At 53.7% G+C, this 9064-nt stretch overlaps 1 pseudogene; it reads right to left on the bottom strand.

The window, feature by feature from the left end:
• Positions 1–3399, bottom strand: part of LOC116820377 (serine/threonine-protein kinase 17A-like) — a 28445-nt pseudogene extending 25046 nt beyond the window's left edge.
• Between the last annotated feature and the right edge of the window lie 5665 nt (positions 3400–9064).

Here is a 9064-nt window from a genome sequence, read left to right as displayed (position 1 = left end):
ACCCCACCACCCTGGGAATTGGTGGGATTGGGGCTTGATCGAACTGGGGATGCTCTTAATGATATTGCTCTGAAATACTGTGTGTGCCATCAGTGTCCCCTAAGTGCAAGTTCTTAAGTATCATAGGTGGTGGGATCAAGGTGATGTGAATGACTAGCACAGCAAAGGGCCAAGTGCATCCTAAAGCACGCACCATCGAGTCTCCTAGCAACTGAATGGCCTGGCCCTCCTCTGCAAAGCTGCTAACTTGAAGATGATTGAGACCAAAGGAATCAAGGTGACCTTCCTGCCAGGAAAGGAAGCTGAGGCAGAGAAGGAGGGGACGGAGAGGGTGTAAGTCTGGAGATGCCTGGGGCGAGAGTGAAGTGCAAAGACCTGGGTGGTCTGGCTCAAGCATGCCCCCCAAGAAGATGACCCGACCGAGGGGGGGGGCATTCCCCCTTGGTTCGCTGTATCTACAAGCTCTATTTAGACCCTGTTCGCATCAGATATAAAATCATCGTTTACCTGGCTGCTGAGAGTCACATCTAATCATGCAAAGTGGGGGTCAAGATCCTCTGGTGAGGCTTCCCAGGAACCCCGCCTGGTGTGGCTCTGCTGTGGGAAAAGCCACGGTAGGGGCAAAAGGAAGTCTGAAACTGCTCACAAGAGAGTACCGCAGAGGTGAAACCAGGTACACTCTTAGCCCTAACCAAGTCTGCTCAAAGGAGTAGGAGGCTCCCCAAGTACTGGACTGGCTGTTGATGGGGACCTGTTCCAAGCATAGCCCGTGACAGACACGTGACTAAGGCACAGCCAGCTGAAGGGGCCATCTTGGATTGGAGACATTAGGAGATTGTGCTATTTGCCCCTGCCCCATATAACTGATTTCCCCCACAGCGGAGAAGGGCCATCAGAGTATGAGGGGAGGGTTGTGCTGGGGGTTTGAACGAGACAGCTGACCTGAACCCTAAAAGAGACCATATCAAAAGGCGAGAAAATACCCTTTTTCTCCAGAGTAAAATAATAATTCAGCATCAGGTCTGCCTCAACCTAAATGTAAGGGGCACTAGCAGAGCTATGAAAACCAGACGTTAGGCTAGCAGGGGGCTGCAGCGTATGGGAATTACAGGGCACGACAGCATGAGCTGGGGGGGCACCCACAGGGCTGGGCTAAGCAGGGAGAAGCTGCGGTCAAGATTGAGAGGCCCTGGCAGAGCTGGGTGGGAGCCCAGGACTGGGGATAAGCTGGGAAGCTGGAATTGCATTGAGGTGACTGCGTGATGATCCTGCTTCTCTGGCTGACCATAACAGCAGTCCAGCACTGACAGCCCCTTTGCCACCAACAGACAGCCTGTAAGTTCAAAATGGGCCTACCCCAATGTTCCGAGCCCCGCCTCTGCTTCCTCGCCCCAAGGCTGGTAGCTGATCAAGCCTTTGCTGCTCCCAAAGGCGGAAGCACGGAGCCACGAGAAGCAAGTTCTGACCACTGCTGAACACGCCTAGCCCGCCATCCTCCCCTGGGTCCATGCTGGTTGACAGTGCCCCCAGCCAGCCGCCTAGCAGGGCAGGTGCAGGCTAGCGCAGCAGCAGAGCGACTAACAACACTCGAGGCAATATGTTAACCGACTGAGAAGAAATCCACAAACTTACAATGTTAACATGGCATTAAATACCATAACGGCCATCAAGCTCCCAACGGGCACCATGCTAGGGCCTCGCCAGACTCAGCCTCAGCTCTGGAGTGTGGAAGCGGAGGGCTAGGGCACCAGCCTTGGAGATAGAGGGTTCTCTGTCGCTTCCTCGAGCAGTGAAGAAGGCTCACCACGGGCACCATAACAGCACAGTCGTCCATCCCAAGCCAGCCCGAGCGGAGCTATCAGCCCCCGATAGCCAACCCACAAGGGCCTAGCCAAATGAAGGCGCGATGGCACCAGTTCACTACTGTCTGGTGGACACACCAGAGCCTGGCCTGTGGAACGAACAGATTTTCACAGGGGCATCACGTTCCCTCCCTCCCAGAGGAGCAGTTCTCCAGGGCCTTTTACATCAGCACAGGCAGGTACAGTGCATCCCCTAAAACTCCGAGCCCTAAAGTGCGCAAAATCTAGGCATGACTAAACCAGGGCCTCAACAGAGCAAGCAGTGCCAGGCAAGTCCCAGGACGGAATTCCATGAGGCCAGAACTCAGCCCTGGCCTGCTGGCCGACGGGCCAGACTCCTGCCGTGAAGCACACTCGAGGCACACCACTGGAATCTGCACAAACACACAGACACCTATGGCACCTTCCCTGATGTTACTGAAATTCACTAGGCAAACAACCACAGGAAAGCAGTTTACAAAACACCATTAACTTCTCCTCTCCCATCTAAGCTGGTAATTAAGCTTAGAGGGTTCATGCTAGCTTCTCAGTTTATGAACGCTAAGGTTCAAATCTGAGTAGGAAGCTACGACACCCGCCCCACACGTACCTCAGGGCTTCCTGCGCCAGCTGCCTGCTGGAGTTGAACACCAGCTCTGTTATGTAACCTGGCTTCCTCCTGGGACAGCAAAGCTTCCCCTCCAGGCTGTGCAACGGGATGGGCAGCTCCAACCTCACGTGGCTTCTGGAAAACAAACCACTCTGCAAAAGGGAGAATCACATTGCAGTTCCCTGGGACCAGCTCAGCGCGTTCCACCCTGAGCTCACTGCCCCCATGCTGGCCAGCCAGGGCTCACTACTGAGGGATCTGCTGCAGCACCTCTTTCCCTTCCAGCACCCTTGAGCCCCTCTGCAGCTGGCCAATGCCTCCCAGGGAGGAGGTGCAGATCTTGGGGGGCTGCATCAGTGGGGCTTTCAGGGCTCCTTGTGGCCAGCGAGCTGGGGGTGTCAGTGAGCATGCAGTGGCCAGTGTGCTTTGCTGCCCTTGGCCTGGCCAGGCACTGGCCTGTGGATCAGAGAGGAGGACTGGGGTGCCCAGCTCCAGACTCCTGGAGCACCCACCTGCCCGCAGCTGTTGCTGAGAGCGGTGGGACCTGGGGGCTCTGAGTGTCTCTGACTGACCAGGCCCCCAGTGCCAGAAGCTGGAGGTCACTTTGGAAAACTGGAGCCAGAGCAACCTGGGTGCAGAGCTCCCAGAGAGCAGGAACAGCCCGGGCAGGGGCCCATCATGGCCTCTCTTCCTGCCACCCTGCAGCCTCCCAGCAGGGGGCATCTGAGCACCATGCAAATTCCCTGCCACCCTGGGACAGTATTTCCTGGGCCAGCTGCTGCTCCCCGTCCCAGAGCCCCTGAACCACGGGGGAGTCCCTGGGCTGAGCAAGGCTGGGCAGGGGCGTCCTGCTGTTCATCCTCCTACTGCCTCTGAGAGCAGCACTGGGCCCTTTCTGAGCGAGTGAGTCCCCTGCTCAGCAGTGCAGGGGCCCGGGCCTTACGCCATCAGGCCGAGTCTGAGCTGTTCTGAACTGAGCTGGCCCAGACAGTCAGCTCTCACTGGGCTGGCTCGTGGGCTGACCTGTAACACTTCCACCCCACCATTGCAATGCACCGGCAATGCCCCCCGGTGCTCAGCCCCCAGAGGCAGTGGATTCTGGGAGCCCCTGTGCACTGTGGGACAGTCGAAGAAGGGCTATGACAGTGGCAATGGACGAGTGCAGGCTGAAGCGGGACTGCCTGTCTCAGTGTCTGACCCCGTGCGGCTCCTGGGAGCCCTTGGGGTGGGGAAGGGTTGTGTGCCCAGTTTGCTGTTTGTGTGCACCACCGACCCCTCTCCTCAGGGAACACGTCCCTAGATGTGCTGGGCCCAGGACAGATCAGCGTGAGCTGTCAGGGGAGCTGATCCATGTGACTGTCAGGAGAACATGAGCAGCCCCGCAGGGCTCTTGAGGTCAATGGGGATGCCCAGGGGTGGAACCAGGAAGTGGCCTTGGTGTGTTGCTGTTTGTCCGGTTCACTGGGTCCGGGCGACCTGGGAACGCAGCAGCCTGCAGAGAGAACAGGCAGCCCTGCAGTCCATCAGCTGAGGAGTTTCACTTCACAGACGCGGCTGCCTGCATCGCGCTCCCCTGTCCGCAGCTATGCTGCACGGTGCTAAGATCTCAGCCAGGGGCTGTATTTCTGGACAGCACCTTTGACCCTTGCAGCAGCTTGCGGGGGTGGGGGGGAGAAATGGCCACATGGGAAACCGCTAGCAAGGGGCACTAGACACATAACAGCCTGCTGGTCCCATGACTTCTGTCACGGAGTCCCCAGGCAATGCTCTGGAACTGCTCCCCACCAAGCCAGTCAGGACTTTGGGGAGCCTCCTCTCCCTTGGAGCAGACTGTTCAGGGCAAGAAGCTACACGGCTTCACTCCTATGGGTCTCTCCTGGGAAGCATTCAGCATCCTCTGCCCCTCCTTGTGTTCCCACAGCGAACCACCCAGGCGGGTCCTGGGGGAAGCCACAGTGGTCTGCATCCCCACTTTTGCAGTCGAGTGACTCTCAGCAAGCATAACAGGGTTTTATTCATGATGACAGGAACACAGTCTAAAGCAGAGCTTTGTAGATACAGCGATACGGACCCCTCGGCCAGGTCATTTCTGGGGAGCAAGTGAGCCTGTACCCAGGTCTGCACTTCATCCTTGTTCCCAGGGGCTCTCAGACTTAACGAAACCCTCCTTCCAGTCCCTCTCTGCTGACTCGGCCCATTTCCCGGGCCAGGACGGTCACCATGAACCTCTTTGTTCCAAACCTTCAGTTGGCACCTTTGCATGAGGAGGGGCAGGCACTCAGTTGTAGGAGACATGAGTGCATGGTCATTTAGGGGCACTGGCCCTTTAGCTCTGCAGACAATCACACACCCTTGTATCCCACCACCTATGATACTTAGACTGCAGATGGGGACACTGAGGCATCATAACACTAGCTAGTCAGAGCAAACATAAGATAACATTCCAGGTTCGCAAAACTCCTCCCCTGCTCCGTTGGGCATTTTTGCCCCTGTGATCCAGCGAGACTTTCCATTTCTGGGCTAGATCCATCCTCTCCGGGCAGGCCGCAAGTGCTGCTCACAGGGCTAAATGGGATCAGTCTGTGTCCGGAGGACTACGTCGCCTCTAGCAGATTCCTGGCAGTGTTCCCAGGGTGTAAACCAGGAACCGATGCACAGCCTGTGCTCATTTCCTGATTCACCACGGAACAGAGGGCAGAATGGCTCAGTTTCTGACAGCTGTGTGGAGAGTCCTGCATGGGCCCTTGGAGCAGGGGGCAGAGGGTCTGAGGGAGAACAGCTTGTTGTCGTTCAAGCCAGAACTGTATGTTTGCGCTGGTCCGTCGGGGTTGGTTTTGCTGTATGGAAAGTTGTTCGCTTTTCAAACTCAGCTCTCCAGCTGGTTGCTCTGATACCCGGCCAACATCCTTCACAGGGACTGTATTGCAGGGCAATGGACCCACACACACACTGACCGACGCTAGATACACATTCTACCCTTCTCCTCGTTCCCTGTCAGTCCGCCATTTCCAACAACAGATGGCCAAACTCCTCCTGCTGGTTATGATGTGTCTCGTCAGACACATGTGTTGGCTCACTGTGATGGGGTCCCAGTGGGGGCAGCTGAGGTACTCTATTAGGGTGAACTCGCAGAAGATGGGGCAATTATCCCAAAAGTGTGGATTATTTATACTTTTTAGACTTTACCAGCCAGCACCAAACAGTTCTTTATTATCTGCACGAGTTGTCAGAGCAACACCACAGTTCCTTACAAGTAATCCAGCCTCAAGCTCATCAGTACCCAGTCATATATTGATAAAGATTTTGGAAATCTTTCCATCATTGTGACGACTGGGATTGTTCTTAATTTTGCTTGAATATGTGTGGTGCCTCCAGTTGTCCCCTAGGCAGTTCTTAAGTATCTAGGTGGGGATAGGGTGTGTGAGTTGATGCAGAGCAAAGGGCCAGGTGCACTAATCCTGCCTCTGTCTCTAGCAACTCTCCCCGCAGGTGCCGAACTGAAGGCGTTGGAGACAAAGGGATCAGGTGACCGTCTTGGCGGAAAAGGAGCTGAGCAGAGAGAGGGGCTGGGAGGGGTGGTTAGGCTGGAGCTTTTGCTGGGACGAGGAGTGATGTGCAGACATGGGTTGTCTGGCTCACTGCCCCAGAATGGTACCCGGCCGAGGGTTTGGTTCGCTGTTTATTCTACAAGCTTGTTTTAGACTGTGTTCCTGTCATCTGATAACCTACCTGTTTTGTAGCTAAGAGTCAGGTCTGATACTGCAAAGTGGGGGTGCAAACCTGTGGCCTTCCAGGATCCCTACTGATGTGGCTCGCTGTGGAAGGCCATGGAGGGCAGGGGATGCTGAATGCTCCAAGGTAGAGACCCAGGAGGTGAAGCCGTGTTGAGCTTCTTGCCCTGAACAAGTCTGCTCCAAGGGAGAGGAGGCTCCCCAAAGTCCTGACTGGCTTAGTGGGGAGCAGTTCCAGAGCATCGCCCGGGGACTCCGTGACAATCATATAAAAGAAAATGTTCTACCAATCCCAAAGGATCAGACGCATCACCTCCCAGCTTAATGAATAGTCCAGATTTTACCCAAATACACGCTACAGCTAATTCTTATTAACTAAACTAAAATTTATTAAAACATTAAAAGAGAGGGAGTATGGTTAAAAGATCAATATACCTACAGCCATGAGTTCAATTCCTGAGGTTCGGATTCATAGCAGAGATGGGGAGCTTTGTAGCTGCAAAGATTTCTCTTAGAATTTAGTCCATAGGTTAGAGTCCAATGTCCAATATCATATCCAGGGTGTACCAGCTGAACTGGGATCTCATCTTGTGACTCAAACTTCCCCTAGTGAAGTGTACGTAGAGCTGAGATAAAAAGGATCAGGACCCAAAGATCTTTTATACAATTTCAGATCTTCTTTGACAAGTTGAGTCCCTCAGGGAGCAACAAGTCCTTATTTTCTAAGCATCATTGTTAATTATTCACACAGATTAGCATAAGGCAATTTATCCATTAGGCAGTCTATCCTTGGTACTTAGCTATACAAATTAACATAGGCAACTGCCTGTTCTTCCACCATATTCACAGATGATTTGCTCTACATTGCAAAAAGAGATGAATCAGAGATATCCCGTGTTTACAATTCATGGAGATGCGAGGATGTTCTATGATCTCTGAATTATCAGAATACAGCATAGACAGGGTCTGTTGATTATATCGTTGACCATTACCTATCTCTCCACATGTCTTTAAGGGTTGAATTTAAGTCATTTATTCAGCAGGATGTTTAACCCTTTCTGGCCACGCATCACACACACACTTGCCTCTCTGTTCTCTGGAGAGGGCTGGGTCACTTCCATGCGGCCAGGATGGCTCATCTACCCTGACTTGTTATTTCTGCCATCAGCTGCCTTTGACTGTATCCCAGGGATATTTTGCCATGTGATCTCCTGGGGAGCAGGGTATATATAAATACTCTCTTCCCACAGCACCGCTGCTGACTGCAGGGGAAATTCTAGGAAGAAGCCCACCCAGATGGAAAATGAAATAGGAGGAACAGATGCCTCTTGGGATGAGAGAACACGCTCAGCGAATTACACAGTTCAGACAGAGGCGGATACTTGCTGCACAAATGGAAAATTAAAGACGAGTGTGTGTGTCTGTGGTCACCCAGGATAGAGTGTGGCCCATAGAACAGCTCAGTGCCTGATTCACAGGTAGGAAGGAGGCTTCACAGCGATACACTCCACTGCTCCAGACACAATTCTCTGGCTTAACCATCCAGTGTAACATTACAGCTGTTGCTCTGCATTTACATCAGCCACACAGGTGCGCCCCACACACTCACCCACATGCTCACTTGCACTGGGATTTGCAGGGCTTGTGATTCTGTGTGCAGACTGGACCCCATTCTGCCACTCCCTGGTGCTCTCAGCCAAGACCCCCAGCCTGCTTCCAGGATCTCTGGGGGATGAGAATGAAGCCCAGAGCAGGAAGAAATGCACTGCCACTAATCTTGGAGTAGCCAAAGTGTGAGCCACATAGTTCCACAATGCTGCCTGTAGCCTCTGACCTCTGACCAGCAGAGCAGCTGGTGTTGGTTAACACAAGTAGCACATGCTATAGATGCACCTTTAAATCACACTTTTATAATTAGGGCACATCTACACTCCAGCTGTGCAGGTACAGCGATCCGGGTACCACCGTGCAGGTACAGCCTTGCTGCTGTGCTGCTGTGGTGTAGACACTTCCTACATTAACACAAAGGCTTTTTTCTAGCTCTGTAGTTAATCCACCTCTCCCAGAAACAGTAGCTAGGGCTATGTCTCCACTAGCACATTTGTCGGTTAAGGATGTGAAAAAGCCACCCCCCTGCCTGACATGTTTCACTGACAGACGCACCGGTGTGGACAGTGCCATAGGCACCACTGCTCGTTAGGGGTGGTTTAATTCTGCCAGTGGGAGAGCTCTCTCCCACCGGCTTAGAGCATCTACACCACGGGATACCTTACAGCAGCACAGCGGGAGTGATACAGTTTTGCTGTACAGTCTGTCGTATAGACGCAGCCTAGGTTGATGCTGCAAAAATTCTAGCTGTCAGGACTAGGGGTTAGGTCAACCTCAGAGCATGATCTTTTCCACAGCTCTGAGTGATGTAGCGAGGTTGAGCTAATTGCTAAGAGCTGACCAAGCCTGATGCTGAGGCTGTCAGCTCTTTGGGGCAGTGGCCATATCTTTGCTCTGTGTGTGCAACAGGGTCCTGATCTGTGATGAGGTCCACAGGCCCTACCCACTGCATGGAGAATAAATAAACACATCAGTGCAGAACAGTCAGAGAGAAAGTCAGTGATAAGAAATCCTAACTTGGACAAGGCTGGAGTTAGTTTCTGAGGATCGGGGTGGCTCTGGAGGTGGTGTAGGAGGGCTAGGAGAGATCTCCTGGGTCAGTTTGGGGGGTGGGAGGGACCCTCTGCCCTGGGTCGGTTGGGGGTCTGGGAGGGATCCCTAGGCTTGGTTTGGGGGGGTGGGAGGACACTCCTGGATCCGTTGGGGGGGTCTGGGAGGGACCCCCTGGGTCGGTTGGGGGGTTGGGAGGGATCCCTAGGCTTGGTTTGGGGGGT

This window comes from Chelonoidis abingdonii, chromosome 21 (genome assembly GCF_003597395.2).
Source record: "Chelonoidis abingdonii isolate Lonesome George chromosome 21, CheloAbing_2.0, whole genome shotgun sequence".
In the NCBI taxonomy this organism is placed as follows: Eukaryota; Metazoa; Chordata; order Testudines; family Testudinidae; genus Chelonoidis; species Chelonoidis abingdonii.
The sequence above is the reverse complement of the archived record's forward strand: the minus strand, read 5'-3'. Positions and strand labels throughout refer to the sequence as shown.